The sequence below is a fragment of the Patella vulgata genome, chromosome 6 (genome assembly GCF_932274485.2).
Source record: "Patella vulgata chromosome 6, xgPatVulg1.2, whole genome shotgun sequence".
NCBI classification, from domain to species: domain Eukaryota; kingdom Metazoa; phylum Mollusca; class Gastropoda; family Patellidae; genus Patella; species Patella vulgata.
Genome location: NC_065884.2, coordinates 6,203,953 through 6,222,120, shown reverse-complemented (window position 1 = coordinate 6,222,120; position 18,168 = coordinate 6,203,953). Strand labels below are relative to the sequence as shown.

Below are 18,168 nucleotides of genomic sequence, written 5' to 3'. Positions count from 1 at the left end.
GGACTCGGAGAAAACCCACGACACGCGTTTCGGGCAACCAAATGAAAGATTTGCATAGTCGTTAATATATAGAGCGCTGTTAATTCTCTAGCCTCAGGTAGTTAAATTAGACGTGTATTATTATTTTAAAAACATTTTTTACACTGATGTTCAAGTTTTGTTCAGAATCGATCACGGAAATGACATTTGAACCTTCTATTTGAAGTGAGATGTGAATTGTATTAGCACGGGCCGTGATTCGATATCTGTGTGTACCTTTATCGATTTGATGATGTTCGACATGAACAATAAGCACAACCAGTAATGACATTAAAAGAAAACCGAACATCAGTGTACAAAAGTTCCTAGAAAATATTTCAGGTGTACATTGAGATCAAATTTAACGTAACGAACATTAAACGAATTTGCCAGAACATACTGATGTGGGTATAAGAATCAGACGGATATTTTCCATAAGGTAATCTTTTCAATTTTTATAAACTAATTATCTACAAATTTACCAAAAGTAAGACATTTTTATTCGATTTTTAAATTTATTTCTAAATATAGATAAGTTATCTGTTTATCCCACAGTTCGTAGTTGTAGCTGTCACCAACATTTCTAAAAAATTGAACCAAATCTTGAATTTTGGATTTTTCTTTAACTCGCCTAATATTTGGGTTTCATGATTCAAGCTGACCACATCGTTGTTACCACTAAGCAAAATCTGGAATTCGCGTGCCAAACATTTCTTCTATTCAACACAATTTAGAAATCCTTGCCTAATATTTGAAAATTCACACTTCTAATGTAACTCTAGTAGCTGTCCCAAACATTTCTCTATCATTCCGTACAATCTTACATTCATGTGTTTTATGTGTTTGGGGATTTGTGATATGTACATTAAAATAGTAGTTGACCACAACATTTTTACTATTTCTGTTGTAGCGATATCCAGCCCCTGAGCGACCATGTCAGGCCTATTAGTCTTATCAATAACCCTAACAACGATAATGACAACAGAAACGACGTATTTTATGCAAGTGAGCCTGAATTCTGTGAGGCAGTTGAATTTCACGGATATTTTAAATGTACGGAGTATTCTAGATTGTGCTAGCATCTGTTCAGAGAGTTCAGACTGTGAAATTTTGGCGAATGACAATGACAATTGCTATGTCATAAATTCGTCAACTACTGAAAGAACTGGGGCAACGGAAGTCTCTTCTCTTCATATAAATACTCAACTCATTGGTAAGAATGTTCTTTTTATTTTTATATATTGTTTATCAAATGAATAAATCGCTGGCTCACTCTACAGGAAATGAAATGAATTGGGGTTTAACGTCCTACTGTTCTGCTCCGAGCTGAGCTAATGAAGACGGGCATATGCCATGTTATGAGGGTAAATTTTGCCCGGACATCGGCACTACGGACTACTTATATCCAATTCCAATTGTCAAGGGATCTTTTACGTGCATGCCAATGTGTACACGGGACCTCGATTTTTCGTATTATCCGAACGACTAGACAGCTGACCTTGTCAGGTCCTCCAACCTGCATCACTGACAAGGGGGAACCACGCCGGAAAATCTTGATGAACATTCTTGGCCAATGCAGGGATCGAACACCCGACCTCCAGGCTAGCGAGCCAGCTTCTTCCGGAGTTCGATCTGGTGTCGGCCATGAGAGTTCCCCGGGATTTTCAAGTGGTGCAGGAGGACGGCCAAACAACCCAGGTCTCATGTACACGTTGGGATGCACTTAAAAGAAACTTTGCCAGTCTGGATTCAATTGCTGTCTAGGCAAAATGCCCCTCCATAGTACACTGTATGACGTACTCCCGTCTTCATTAGCCCAGTAGGGACAGAAAGTTAGGGCGTTAAACTCCATTTCATTTCACTTTTGTGCATTTATGGCCCCCGTTATTTTTAATATAAAAAGGCATCCTTGTGATTTTTTATAAACAATATTTTTATTCAGGATGTCTGTTTGGGATTGGGAAACAGGCCTAGCCTATGTAACACCACTCTCCCTAAATAATATTTATAATATATTTATAATATTCATACAAAAAAAACAAAGGGGTGTGGATACATAGTTAAAATGACAAACACACATATATACAGGTATGTACATCCCTTATATATAATAAATTGGATGAAATTGTACAGTATATATGTGTAGTTTAATGATCGAGTGCGAGACATAGATAATATATTAATATTGCACGAGTGCGATAGCAGGAGGACAATATCTATAAATTACGCAATGTCTTGCACCAGACCATTAAAAAACTTAAAATACAGACACTATCTAGCACGTGCATTTCAATGAAATACGTCACGCGGGTCCAATATTTAAACTAGTATAACTAATGTACGCTTGGCACATTGCCCGTACCATTATTTGAAATAATGGTACGCCAACATCAAAGGATGACGTCACATCTGTATTTTAATGTAGGTTATAGTCATACATCCACACACATACATACGTATTTTGCGACGTTATGACCCTATAACACATTCTATCCCTTGATAGGGTACATAACCTCATAGATCTGACGCTACAACAGATGAAGAGATATAATCTTTGTGGCAGGCCAAACTGTTAGGGTTAACATCACCACAGTCAATTTTAAATACAAATGTAAGACAAGTTACACCGAAAACGTGGGTAAATACACAAAGTAAAGAACGCGGTCCAGTAGAACTATACAAACCTTTTAAGAGTTTGAGGCCACACAAGTTCTCAAATCCAGCAAGCCCTTTTTATATTTCATGTTCAACTGAATCTAATCCAGAAGTGGGTTCCCAATGGCTTAATCGTCAGCCAGTTGACATACATAAACTTGAACATTTAATGAAAACCATGACAAATGCAGCTGGGATTTTAACCGACAACAATCACCAATCACAGTGCAAAAAACCCACTTAGTTTACAAACTGAATGATTCTAATGTTCTTCCATCTCATACCATGCACATATGTGACCATAAAAAATATTCAGAGCGTCAACAATTATTCCCATATTATATAATGATAATCAGCAAAGAAAATATCGTCAATTCTTTCTGGTTCAGTACCCAACTACCAGCGTCCGCCCCAACATCAACAACAGCCGCCATTTGTTCATCGTCATTATTGTCTACACAAAGTAATCACGGTAGAACATTCAAACAAACGCAATCATTGGCAATCTGTTTTTTTAGGGGGGGGGGGGTATCCAGTATTATTGTTGGAAAAAAGTTCTCAATTACCGTAAACAATTACATAAACATCCAAGAATTATAGACAGTGCCAGTGATTAGTTTGTAGAATGGTTAATGCACACTTTCTGCGTTATATAATTAATCAATATTTAAAATCCAATTATTTTCCTAATGATTTTAAGAATGCTAAAGTATTACCTGTTCACAAACGTAGCCCCAAAACTGATCCAAATAATATCCAACAACATACCAGTATTACCATCCATAGTAATTTATAAAAGTATTTACATGACAATAATCATATTAATCAATCTGGATTTAGATCCAATAACTCATGTTCAACCGCTTTAACTATCATAACAGAAATTTATTATAATGCTTTAAATAATAATGAATTGTGTTGGGCTATATTTTCTTATTTTAAGAAAGATTTGATCTTATTGAGCACAGTATCTTGTTGATCACGTCATCTTGCTGATCACAATGTCTTGTTGAAAAAATGTCGTTACTAGAAATATTTTAATAACTTTCTGAATTTAATTTGTCCTTACTTATACACCCGACATCAGTGTACTTTCACCAATGGACAGTTTTCTCAACGTAGACCAGTTACTCGTGGTATACCACAAGGATCAATTTTAGGACCATTATTATTTCATATAATTATACAGGGCACAATTATACAGAATACAATTACTGCTCATTACTGGGCGATGTTTCGACTAGGCTTATACAACAATACAAAAATGCATGTACACAACACCATTTTATCATTGCTCAGTAATAAGCAGTAATTGTATTCCATAGAATTGTGACCTGTATATTCCAGTTCAATTACTAAATGTCATTGAAGCAGTTTATTATTTAATTTGTTCATAAATGATCCCCTTTTTATGATATATATGCGGATGAGACAACAGTTTATTCGTCAGCTCTCAATATAGATGAACTCCAAATTCAATTACAAAGTGATACTGGTGTATTGCTGAAATCAATGATTGTTAAAGAATTGAAAACTAAATGCATGCTGTTAACTATTAAACAGAAACGAAAACGGCCTTTTCCCATAGGGTTATTTATATATCTTATCAACTGTGCAATTGAAAATATTTTAACTTTCAAATTGCTTGGTGTTCAGGTTGATAATCATATCACGATAATTATATTTATAAAATTATCAATCAAAAAATGTTTTAGTTACAAAAACTGAAAGAATTCCTTCCATGTAAATTCCGATGGTTATTTTGTATACCGTACATTTAACCATATCTGGACTATTGTTCACCTATATGTGATAACTGTGGTATTATATCTCTTAATGACAACAAAACCGAGCATTTAAACTTATCTTATATCTAGAGCACACTAAAGATTTTATTTCCTGGCATTGCTGATCTCAACTTATTAAAAATTAAAAATATATTAAATTATATATGCGATAACTGTGTTATTATATTCTCCAATGACATCAGGGGGTGGGGGTGGGGGTGGGGGTGGCCGAATGGTTAGCACGCGCGCGCTGTAAACTGGCGGGGTTTCGATTCCCCGGTTGTACGTGACAAGGAGTAGGGTTTACTCCGGCCCCCCCCGCCGCTAAAGACACCTACGCGCAAGCGAATTATTGAAATAAAAATTGAACCATGTGTTAGTCCCGAAATGACCTAGTTTGTGTCGAGTGGACGTTAAATCCATCTCTCTCTCTCTCTCTCTCTCTCTCTCACTCTCACTCTCTCCAATGACATCAAAACCGAGCATTTAAATTTTTTATAGATATAGAGCACACTAAAGGTTTATTTCCTGGCAATATAAGGAACGGCATATATTAAATACATAATTTATCATCGTAGTCCAAAGTATTTAAATAATTTTCGCCCCTTTTATAATACACATTATAATAATATTTTGTTCTCAAAATATTTATATATTTTGTATAATTCTAGTCATACGTATTTGTGAATAATATTCGCAATTATTACAATTTTAACTTACTTTTTATTGTTATGTTACACCAGGCCTATTTTCTACCCTTTAGAAATAAAGTTATTTTTATTATTATTATTATTATATTTGTCAGTCGTAGCGGGTTCGCTTCATAGTGACCTTGGCCTTGAAGGAAACAGCGGGTGACTTTCTGTCGAATAATTATGTATCACTACGCTGTAATGTAATCAGGTTCTGTAAAATAAAATCTATACTAAATAATTATTTTAAATTATCGATATGTGATATCAAAAAAAGACTCGAAGGAGGTTCTCTATGTTACAACTTTAGAGAATAGGCCAATGATATGTATACAATTGAGAGAGAGAGAGAGAGAGAGAGAGAGAGAGATGGGGTTTAACGTCCACTCGACATAAACTAGGTCATTTCGGGACTAACATACGGTTTAATTTTATTTCACTAATTCGCTTGCGCGTAGGGGTCTTTAGCAGTGGGAGGAAGCATACAATTGAAATTAGAGGACTAATAGATCGAGATTAAAATAATTATGGTTGTCATGTCAATAAACTTATGTACTTAAATTTAAAATGTTATTGTTTACATTTAGACTTTGGGTTGTGAAGCCGAACAGGAAACAGTTTATGTTTTTAAAATGATATTGTAGTTTGTCTTGTGTTTCCTTTTGTGCATACTTATTGTGTTACGCTGCTACCATATTAATCATAACCAGATTAGGCTGAGGTGTCACATGGCTGTCAAATAATTAAGGCTAAAATTATTTTATAATCTCTTAATCCGATTAAAATCAAATGATTTTTCAATACGTTTTATAGATTATCGGACAATTTTTATCATCATTGTGTTTTGCGCAATAAGACGCAGATCTGGTTCATCTATGTCACGATTGTGTCTTTATTCAAGGAAACGGGGGTGGTAAGGCTTTCTATAACTTGCATTATGGGAGATTAGATAACGAGTTGACAGTTCTTCTCGTTATAATAGTTTCAAAATAGATAACGTAAATAGAAAATTTCAGTCAAATTGATCCACTCTGAACCGTGATATTAGCTTTTGAATTTTAGGCTAGCATGGAGCGCCACTTCTAAAGTCGGTAGGATAAAAAAACAAAGTCACGATTATCAATTGTTGCGTTTAATCATCCTTCACAAAATGTATTCCAATCCGCTTAATATCGCAGGCTAGCGATGGCATCGAGAGTTGATTATGGTCTTGATAAGTTAATTAATGTCTAATTAATGATTAGATCACATTTCAGGCCTAAAGAAAGACCTGCAATAGACAGATTTATCTCTTGCATAATGTATGTTTAATCGCTTCGCTATCTCCAACTTATGGTAGACCTGGTTGTTATATGTCTGGATTGTGCCTTTATTAAAGAAAACAGTGGTGGTAAGGCTGTCTCCAACCTATGGTAGACAGGCCTCTCATATACGACCGGCTATACTTGCCTGTGCTATAACCCTCTCATATGCGACCGGCTATACTTGCCTGTGATATAACCCTCGGTGTATGCGGACGTTAAGCCACACCAACCAGCAACAAACCAACCGCCCCGAATAAGGTTAGATCTCAATATTAAGGCTACCTACAGATGCAAACATGGACATGTGATTGCGGCCGAGGATTGTGGACTAGGGTTAGGGTTAGTGCTAGGTCTTGGGTTAGGGTTAAGACTTTGAGAGAGATATTACGTCTCCACATAAGCATTGACCTAGGATGAGGAAAATTTGGTTCGTGATATTTCCAAGTTTTATAAAAAAAAATAAATAAATACATTAGATTTATATACAAAGTTGATTTCGTTGTTTTTGGGTGTTGGTGGCGCTGGTGGTCTTCTTTCGGTGTCGCTTGTGGTCTTCTGGTATTTTTATTTCTGAAAACAAATAAAAATTGAGTCTGTTTACATCTCGTGATCTGGACGAAATCTGCAGGTTACCTTGATATTTACATCTAACCCCTTGAATACATATTGGTTCTCGTGTAGTGTGCAAATTCGGAAACCTTATTACGAAACGAAATAAGGTACCTTTTCAATGAGATTTATAATCTGTCGACGATATAAAAGCTAGAAATAAGCAAACATTTGCAGGCCAAGAGTTCACAAAACAGTCTCAGACTCAAGTTAACAATTTACTCAACTTTCCATCACTGTTTATGAGAAATATCTTTCAACCAAAAACATAAATCTTTACACATAGTTTCTTAAGGGCTATATGTCAGTTAAAATAATGTGAACAAGTTCGAGTAAATTCTTAACTAAAGTCTGAGAATGCTTTGTGAACTCATTATACCGTTTCTCATTTGAGACTTCAGATCGATTTCATCTTTTTCAGTATAATTTTGTTTTGATTAGTCACAATTTCAAAATAGATTTTTTTTACAGAAAAATGTACCAGTCACGCCTATATTACCTTCTTAGCAGATGGATTCTGTTGGAAAGAATACAACACAAATTCTGATTGGTCAACAGCCAGTACCACATGTGAACAAGATGGCGGAAGGTTGATTTTAATGCGGAAGTGGGAAATAGATGTGAAGAAATTGCGACTTGAAGATATGAACTTGACCGGTGGGTGTACTAGAAGATACGTTTTGTTTTTTTTTTGTCTTACTGCTCTGCTCCGACTGGGTTAATGAAGACAGACATACGCCATGCAGTGCACTATGGGGGTAAGGGGGATCACGTGGCTAAGTGGGTAAGACGCTGGCTCGCTAGCCTGGAGGTCGGGTGTTCGATCCCTGCATTGGCCGAGAAAGTTCATCCCGATTTTCCGGCGTGGTTTCCCCTTGTCAGTGATGCAGGACGGAGGGCCTGAGAAGGAGAGCTGTCTAGTCGTTCGGATGGGACGAAAAACCGAGGTCCCGTGTACACATTGGAGTGCACGTAAAAGATCCCTTGGCAGTTGGAAGTCGATATAAGAGTAGGCCGTAGCGCCGCTGCCCGCGCAAAATTTCCCTCATAGCACATTGCATGGCGTATGCCCGTCTTCATTAACCCAGTCGGAGCAGAGCAGTAGGACGTTAAACCCCATTTCATTTCATTTCATTTCTATGGGGGTAATATTGCCCGGGCAGCGGCGTTACGGTTTATTCTTACATCGAATTCCAACTGTCAATAGCTCTTGTACCTCAATGTGTATACGCGACCTTTGGTTTGTCATCCCACCCGAACGACTATACGTTGTCCATATGCCAGACCTTGCGTCCTACACCACTGTCAACGGGGAACCCCGCCAGAACATCCAGAAGAACTTTCTCGGCTGACAAGAGACGTCCAGGTTAGCAAGCCAACGCCTTACTCATTGAGCCCCATGGGTCTCGATATATTAAGCCCGCTCTTCATAATTAATACCGGAAACGCACTGGGTACAAATTGAATATCTATGGAATACAATTATTTATTACTGAGAGAAGTTTCAACAGTCTATATTGAGTTGTGAAACAGTTATACAAAATTGATGGGTCGTTAGGTTTTATAAGCAATAACAACAACTCATGAGCATATCATTTAAACTTGATCAAATCACCAGAGAACTTGCAGGAAAGCGGTAGAAGGCAAAAGATGGAAGTTATGCTTCAACATACATTATGCAAGAGCTGAATCTGCCAATTGCAGGTCTTTCTTTAGGCCTGAAATGTTATATAAATTATTAATTAGACATTAATTAACTTATCCAGACCATAATCTGCTCTCGATGGCATCGCTAGCTTGCGATATTTACTGGATTATGATCCCATATGCAGCTCGACTTCCATTCATAATTTAATCATGAAATGGATGATCGAGAATATGTTTTTTTTTATCGTACAGACTTTAGTAATGATGATCGAGTTTAGGCCGAAATTTCAATCGCTTAATTCTCGGTTCATAGTAGATCAATTTGACTAAAATTTTCAGCAAATTGCCTTTACATTATCTAGTTTTTAACTATTATAGTAAGAACTGCCAGCTCTTTATCTTATCTCCCATAATGTATCTTTAACAAAGTAAAATCCGGGCCACGAAATACGATGTAAAGAAAGGTCGGAGTTTAACGTCTACTCGACACAAACTAGGTCATTTCGAGACTAACATATGGTTCAATTTTATTTCAATAATTCGCTTGCGACTAGGGGGCTTTAGCAGTTGGAGGACCCAGAGAAAATCCACACGGTTGGACAGGCGACCCTACTCCTTGTCACGTACAACCGGGAGATCGAAACGACTCGAGTTGACGCAATGACAGAACTTATCATGCATGATACAACGCGCACGCGCTAACCATTCGGCCATCCAACCCCCAATCCCCACCGGAATCGAACCCGGAAACTCTAGGCTTGTGAGTCAGCACCTTACACCGCGGATCGGAAATATGAAAGGAACTGACGACATAGGTGTATATGAAATAGTACTTCACGATGTTTGTCTCCATGGGTTACAGTAGAGTTAATAAGTAAGTGTTTAGATGGAGTTAATAATTCTAAACAAATAGTAGGCGCAAATATTGTCTGGACCACCGCCATGATCAACAATTTAAAAAAATAATGAGGTGTCCTTTTAACAAACGACTTAAAAATATTAATAAGATGTCCTTAAAATAACCGATAAAATCAATCTCCATATGTTTGTTTTCGCGTCTGAACAGAAATAACATTTTCAATTTCCATTTATTTTCTTAAATCATCGACCTAAGCGTCTTGAAAATATTTCAACATAACTTCAAACTATGACTAAGTATAATGTCTAAAGTCTGTTACGCCCATGTTTGTAAGCGAGATTTTTAAATAACTTGTCTGATTCCGATTTCTAACTCCGCGGCAAATAACTCGTCTGAATCCGATTCTCTTTCAGTAGATACAATAATACCAAAGTTCACAACTCTAGATTCCGTCAATCAGTGACAATTTATACTTACCAATTTTTGCTAGGTAGACAATCGAATCTAGGTTAACGTTTGAAATTGTCCATGTGACTTAAAAACGTAACAGACTTCAGACGTATACTTAGTCATAGCTTAATGTTATTTTTGAAATATTTTCCACGTTACTGGCACCTATGGTCTTGATTAGCTCAGTCGACACAGAACAGTAAGGTGTTAAACCCCATTTCATTTCACTTATCCATCTAACACACACTAGCATGGAGGTCGGGTGTTCGATCCCTGCATTGGCCGAGAAAGTTTATCCAGATTTTCCAGCGTGGTTTCCCCTTGTCAGTGATGCAGTACGGAGGGCCTGACAAGGTTCTGTGTACAACTTAGGGTGCACGTAAAAGATCCATTGACAGTTAGAATTCGATATAAGAGTAGGCCGTAGTGCCGCTGCCCGGGCAAAATTTCCCTCATAGCACACCGTATGGCGTATGCCCGTCTTCATTAGCCCAGTTTAGGAGCAGAACATATAGACACGTATAGTATACAAATATATGTCTCCATTGTTTGTCTGCGATTTTTCCAACATAATTTACTACAGGCATTTCGTGTAGCGGCCTGTCCAACCTCGTGGGTTTTCTCCGGGTCCTCCGGTTTCCTCCCACTGCTAAAGACCCCTACGCGCAAGCGAATTATGTAAATAAAATTGGACCGTATGTTAGTCCCAAAGTGACCTAGTTTGTGTCGAGTGGACGTTAAACCCCATTTCTCTCTCTCTCTCTCTCGTGTAGCGGTTTTTTGTCATGAAAGGAGTTCATGAGACTCAAAGGCCACATTTGATTATCAAACCTGTTTTTTTTTTAAGGAACATGAAGTTGTCATCAACTGTTTCAAGCTATTGTTGAAGTGGAAAACAACAACTTGCTCTTGGTTTCTATTTTTAGATAAAATATCAAAGAAAAGAAGACAATGCAAATATGTGCTTAACGTCTGTATTTGTATTGTGTCGTCTCTCAAAATAGTGTCTGTGTTGATTGCCAGAGGGATCAATGACTAATTTTCCTTCTGCCTTCTCCCATTTCCACCCTGTGTGTGACTAGCCATCCAACACGCCTGGTTCTTCCGCAAGTTTCCTAGGACACACTTGTCAACGAGAGGGAGATAAAGGGGGTTTACCGTCCACTCGACACAAACTAGGACATTTCAGGACTAACACATGGTTTAGTTTTATTTAAATACTACGCTTGCGCGTAGGCGTCTTTCGCAATGGGAGGAAACCGAAGGACGCGGAAAATCCCACGAGGTTGGACAGACGACCCTACTCCTTGTCACGTACAACCGGGGAATCGACACCACGCCAACTGACTCAATGACAGACCTTATGATACAACGCACATGCGCTAACCATCCAACACCCCACTTGTCAACGAACTTCGTAAAGACAGTAGACTAAGGGATATATATACCACGTATGAACATCCAATTGCCAAGCACGCAAAATAACACCTGCCACTTGAAATTCAACGGAGAGTAGGCGGAAATGCCACATTGCCCCGGCTAAATCTATTTGTTAAGGCCAGCTCAATTTTTGTCAAGATCGCTGAGATGTAAATAAGGTTGGGGCACGTGATTGTTGGCGAGATTGTAGGTTAAGGTTGGGATTGGCGCTAGGACTGTTTACATCTCGTGACCTATGACGAAAAATTGAACTGGCTTTATCATTTAGCACTAACCACAATTTACCCATAGCACACGGTATGTCGTATACCTGTCTTCATTATCCCAGTTGGTGCAGAAAAGTAGGACGTTAAACCCTATTGCATTTCGTTTATTATAAGGTCCATGGTTCGACAGTTGGAATTCGATGAGGGGTAAAACTTCTCTCATAGCACACCTTGTGTTGTATGTCCGTCTCAGGGCCGTATGTAGGATTTTAAAACTGGGGGTGCAGCAGAGTGGTGGGGCGCCATAGCTTCCACAAGTGATATAAGAAAGTTTGGATCAGGGCAAACGAACCCATTGGCGTGTGGGCGCCCTTAAAACCGACCGACTGATCAGTGCCTTAAGAGCATCACTGTGATCACAATCAAGTGTATTATTTTATAATTGAAAGATTGTCAAATTATTTTTTTGTGGGGGCGCCATTTCTCGGGGAGCCTTATTTTTCTGTGGGTGCAATGTACCCCCGGCACCCCCGCTAGGTACGACCCTGGTCCGTCTTCAGTAGCCCAGTTGGTGAAGCAGCAAAGTAGGGCGTGATACATGTGTTTCCAGATTTCGGAGACACGGTGGCTCAGTGAGTAACACGTTGACTCGCTAACCTAGAGGACTCACGCTCGATCTCGGTTTCGGTTGAGAAAGTTCAACGGAATTTCCTGGCGTGGTCCCCCCTTGACAGTGGTGCAGGACGTATAGTCGTTTTGATTTGACGACAAATCGAAGTCCTGTGTACACTTTCGATATACGAGTAGACCGTACTGTCGTTGTCCGGGTAAAATTTCCCTCAATGTCCAGTCGGTGTAGAACAAGAGGGCGTTAAAGAAACATTATGGGAGATTAGATAAAGAGCTGACAGTTCTCACTATAATAGTTTTATTAAAAACTGGAAATTTCAGTCAAATTGATCCACTCTGAACTGAGATTTTAGCGATCATCATTACTAAAGTCAGTATGATAAAAACATAGTCTCGATTATCCATTTCATGATTAAATTATGAATAGAAGTCGAACAGCAGATCGGAACCTAATCCAATAAACATTGCAGGCTAGCGATGCAATCGAGGGTTGATGATGGTCTGGATAAGTTGATAAATGTCTAATTAATAATTTAAATAACATTTCAGACCTAAAGAAAGACCTGCAATAGGCAGAATTAGCTCTATCATAATGTATGTTTAAACTTCATTTCATTTCCTTTTTTCCTTTGTATATTTCAGCCCCTAGTTATTTTATGGGAGGCAGTGATCTGGATGTAGAAGGGAAGTGGGTATGGAACGATGGATCGCCCATGTCCATGACAGATTGCTGGAAGTCGGATCAACCGGACAATTGGAACGACAACGAAGATTGTCTGGAGCTCCGGTACCCATTTCCTAGGTTTTTCGATGCACCTTGCCTGACACCCAAACCGTTCATCTGTGAGATAGAACTCTTTTGAAGAGACTTTAGTGGTTTGGTGTGTATGTGTGGTTGTGGAAGCAGGTGGGGGTGGAGGAGGCGGAGGGCGGGGGAGGGGGTCTTCGCCGGTCGATGTAATGATTACTTAATATAGTTACATCGGATTTGTGAAATGAAATTAAAGGGAAAGGGGGTTTAACGTTCTACTATTCTGCCACATCAGGGTTGTATTAGAATATTTGAGACACAACTTTTGAATGGTGAAATGAAATGAAATGGAGTTTAACGTCCTACTGTTCTGCTCCTAACCTGGGCTAATTTAGACGGGCATACGCCATACAGTGTGCTATGAGGGAAATTTTGCCCGGACAGGGGCACTACGACCTACTCTTATATCGAATTCCAACTGCCAAGGGATCTTTTACGTGCACGCCAATGTGTACACGGGACCTCGGTTTTTCGTCCCATCCGAAAGACTAGACAGCTTTCCTTGTCAGCCCCTCCGTCCTGCATCACTGACAAGGGACTTTTGAATGGTAAACTCTATATTAGAATGGTTCGATCCCTGCATTGGCCGAGAAAGTTCATCGGGATGGGGGGACTGACAAGGATAGCTGTCTAGTCGTTTGGGTGGGACAAAAAAACGAGGTTCCGTGTACACATTGGCGTACACGTAAAAGATTCCTTGACAGTTGGAATTCGATATAAGAGTAGGCCGTAGTGCCGCTGTCGGTGCAAAATTACCCTCAAAGCACACTGTATGGCGTTATGCCTGTCTCCATTAGTCCAGTTCGGAGCAGAACAGTAGGACGTTAAACCCCAGTTCATTCCCTTTCAGTTCTTTATACTAAACTTCTAGCTGATGTCTTCATTAGCCTTGACAAAGTTTCAAAAGAAGGACGTTAACCCCATTGAATTTAAACTAACAAACCGTTTTGTTCAGGTAATCAATATTTTAACGGAGAAATATATTAATGGAAACCTGTATCAACAAGTAAAACTGCACGAAACCTACATTTTTAAAACTTTTTAATTTGTTTATCTCATATTTGTCTTCCTTCATGTTGTTAATTTAAAAAGAATATTAAATCGATTGCCAACACAATATGCAATAGGATAAATTGGATTTCAACGAACACAAGTTTTATACTGGTAAATTGATTTGCAAAATAAACAGAAGACTAAAATAAGCTAATGTAAAAAAGAAAAGTTATTTAATATGGTTGCGTTGCGGAGCAATGCCCTTCTTGAAAAACACCAAAAGAATTAGAGCTAAAATAGAGCCAATAAACACAAAAATATAATATTCAACACAAGTACTTTTTTTAATTAAAGCGACGTTTCATTGAGGGTTCTATCAACGTTCCCCACCCCCACCCCAGCCCCTATTAAGAAACGGGCTTTAACCAGGTGGTAAGTTCGAATCCTGAGTATTTTTAAGCTCAGTTTTGTCTTGTCAGGGGTCGCTCCGGTCGGCGGGGCAGGTAAAGTGTTGCTCGTTCGTTCTAAGATTTGTTAGTCGATACTGCTTCCAATAATACTGTTTTGATCGCTCAATTCGAGGACGTTGCTCTGAGCTAATTACGCCCCTGAATACTATAGGTTGTTTTTAGTTCTATGAAAGCTACTCTGTTTAATATATTTAAGTGGTTTAAAAACAAACGGGTGACAACGAGAACTGGGCTAAGTAGGTATTTTGAAAGATTCAACTTTCTTAGACTAACTCACTGACAGTTCCTGTCACCATCACTTTCTGGAAATAGGTTACTCGTGCACAGATAAGTCCAATTAAATGAACAGTTTTGATGCAAACGGGTGCTCAAAATGAAACACTTAACCCAAAAATGGTAATTGCCTCTCTCTAATAGCCGACGTATCTAAACGTTTGATATAAATTAACAGCACAATCAAATTTGCTTTAGACATCATTTAGTATTCTCAGAAGGAGGTTCCCACAGCCGGGATACAGACATCATGCAGGGTTCTTAGAAGGCATACTCACAGTCTCCTCGGCTTAGAGACTTGGATCAAAACAACATGCAGTGTTCTTAGAGGGACATGCCCAAAACCTCCTCGACTTACAGACTTGGGGAGATCACCATGTAGACTTAGAAAGAAGAGCGTAAATTTTATATTTACCTTATATTTAATGCCATAGCTGTGTGTGTAGTTTCCTGTATATAACCTTTGTATTATGGATTGTATAAAGTTATATAAACATAGTTTGAACAACACAGTGTTCCAGAGTTAATTGATCATTGAAGTTCTATATGTGTTTGTAACAAGTAATATACCAGTGAAATGTAAATTTAAAAATCTTAAGTGAGAGTATCAATTAGTTTTAAGTCCACAAGAGACTCCCAGCGACGTCATTTTGATACATATTAAAATCAATAGAGGGCTGTGTACCCCAGGAAATGATTTTGTCAGCCCGTCTTGTGAACTATGTAATGTAAAAACGGACAAGGTAGATATCAATGTGTTATGAAAGGGCAATTGATTTAATTTACGTGAGAGATGTTATTTACAGACAGTTCGTTTTATTGACTGAACTGGAGATGAATGTTTTCTTGTAGCTTTGGCGGAGAATAGTCGATAATTGTGCAATCGACATGGTACGATAACAGAAGATACAGGGTTATTGTGTTGCAATGGAATGAATAACCATCCCAAACTTAGGCTGCCTATCTACAGCTAGCTCCGGCTGAGAATAGGCCCTAAGCTAATTAACCGACATTTTAATTCCTACATCGACGATTTTAGTCGAAAACATTGAGTATGCTTTTAGAAATTTTTAAAAGTATTTATTTCTCTTCTATTGTCATATTGAATAAAATTAAATATGTTTATTTAGCCGCTGTGTGTATGAAAGATGGCAAACTAATCAAAGCCGAATCACAAAATAGTCCTCTAATTATTCAATATGGCGGCGCCCATGAAACATAATTTTACAGAGGCGGTTTTGTTTGCGAAAACAAATTTAAGAGTATCTAACCTTGTTTTGAAAGATAAACAGATTGAAACTCTAAAGACAGTTTACAGTGGTACAGAATTTATTGCAATATTACCCATAGCACATACTATATATCGCTTTTACGCGAGTGTCATCGACATGGCGTGGGTTATTTTTACTCTGTTGTCTAAACAAATCGGTTTTTAGTCGATAAGTCCCGCCCCAAAATGGTCACGTGGGCGTTTTAAATGGCGGCTAATCGGGGCAGTGTCACATTCTGGGAAGTATGACGTAGATGGGTCGCTGCGTGCAGTATGATGAATAACATGTCGTAATAAAGACTTGCTGTATTTATATCAGCCGGCGATATATGTGGGGGTGGATGAATGTACATGTAGATCCCAAAATGAAATGAAATGAAATGGGGTTTAACGTCCTACTGTTCTGCTCTGAACTGGGCTAATGAAGACGGGCATACGCCATACATTGTGCCTTGAAGGAAATTTAGCCCGGACAGCGGCACTACGGCCTACTCTTATATCGAATTCCAACTGTCAAGGGGATCTTTTACGTGCACGCCAATATGTACACGGGACCTCGATTTCGACCCATCTGAACGTCTAGACAGCTGTCATTGACAAGGTGGAACCACGCCGGAAAATCTGGATGAACTTTCTCGGCCAAAGCAGAGATCGAACACCCGACCCCCAGACTAGCGAGCCAGTGTCTTACCCACTTAGCCATCGTGATCTCAAGATCTGTTATTTATACGAGTCGTCGTTTCAAAAGTGGTCAAATTGCCTGCCTACCATCGTGGATATATCCCTGGTAGATTTCTAGGTGGACGAATGCAAGTTTAAAAATGCAATTCTTTAACCAATTCTACCGATCACCAGAGGCGGATTCAATGGGGGGCGCGAGGGGCGCGCGCCTCCCCTAATTTTCGGCAGTGCCCTTTTTTTACTGCTGAAATTGCCTTTTCTCAGACTCAAATATGTCTGTTCCCAACCCGTTGTAGGGATCCCAAATGACTCAAACCATCGACTCGAACACACCAGTCTGGGAAATAGCTCTTGGAATGGCTACAGATGCAAGCAAATGAAGGATAATTTTCTTGGGGACCCCCCCCCCCTTCAGCGGCGTGCCCCGTCTCCGCGGTCAATGTCTTGATTTTCCAGCGCCCCCCCTTTTCAAAATTCCTAGATCCGCCCCTGGATCACTTCCGAGCGGCTCAGAATTTTGATTTGACATTTCCATACACGATAAAAAAAAGGGCTATATTATTTGGTTTACCTACTTACTTACACCCTTTTGTGCTCACGCGCCGACAGCATTCCGTTACCAATGCCAACTTATAAAGTCTGAGGCCGCGAGGATAGGCACTACTCATCGTTTGCTATCCTACTAAACACTAGCAACAACATTATCCCAGTGGTGGCATCTCCAGCTCAAGAAAAGAAAACCCCCCATACTCATCCCTACCCTCCATCCCTTCCCCCTCTATTAAGTTGGCCAACAGCAGTAGTTACACTGTCTCTCCACATTGATGCACGATCATAAACTTCATTGAACTTGAAATGCACAGGTCACAATTCTACGAGATACAATTACTGCTTATTACTGAGCGACGTTTCGACTGGACTTGATCAATATTAACAAAGTCCAAAGATCGCTCAGATAATAAGCCGTAATTTTCTTCCATTGATTCGCGACTATTATACTCAGTTCCATGAGAGAGAGAGAGAGAGAGCCAGCGCCTTACACACTGGACCACTGACAGGAGGAAACAAAAACCCGAAACATCTCGGGAGCTTTAATAACAACAATTACAAGTGAAAGACGTACATGCAAAGTAATGATTCCATGGTACATTTGTTAGCATAAGTTACACCATTATCCCCAAAGATATGGCTCCAGGTCATCTAACAAGCTCGAAGACAAGGGTCCATTTCTACAGGTGCGCCCAGACTACCTGTTGAACATATCAACAAAAACAAAAAAACATTAAAGGTACAGTATTCCAGACTAGACTTGTTAAACAACATATTGGTCAACGAAATGTCCCAGTTGATCAGCCATGGGGTTGTAATACGCC

General features: G+C 39.1%; 1 long non-coding RNA gene across 1 annotated transcript; it reads left to right on the top strand.

The window, feature by feature from the left end:
* Window positions 1–321: 321 nt before the first annotated feature.
* On the top strand, window positions 322–13,055 carry LOC126825009 (uncharacterized). Its single transcript, XR_007681750.2, has 4 exons — window positions 322–457; window positions 929–1,231; window positions 7,537–7,722; window positions 12,940–13,055. It is a non-coding gene; the product is annotated as an uncharacterized LOC126825009 (long non-coding RNA).
* Window positions 13,056–18,168: the final 5,113 nt, after the last annotated feature.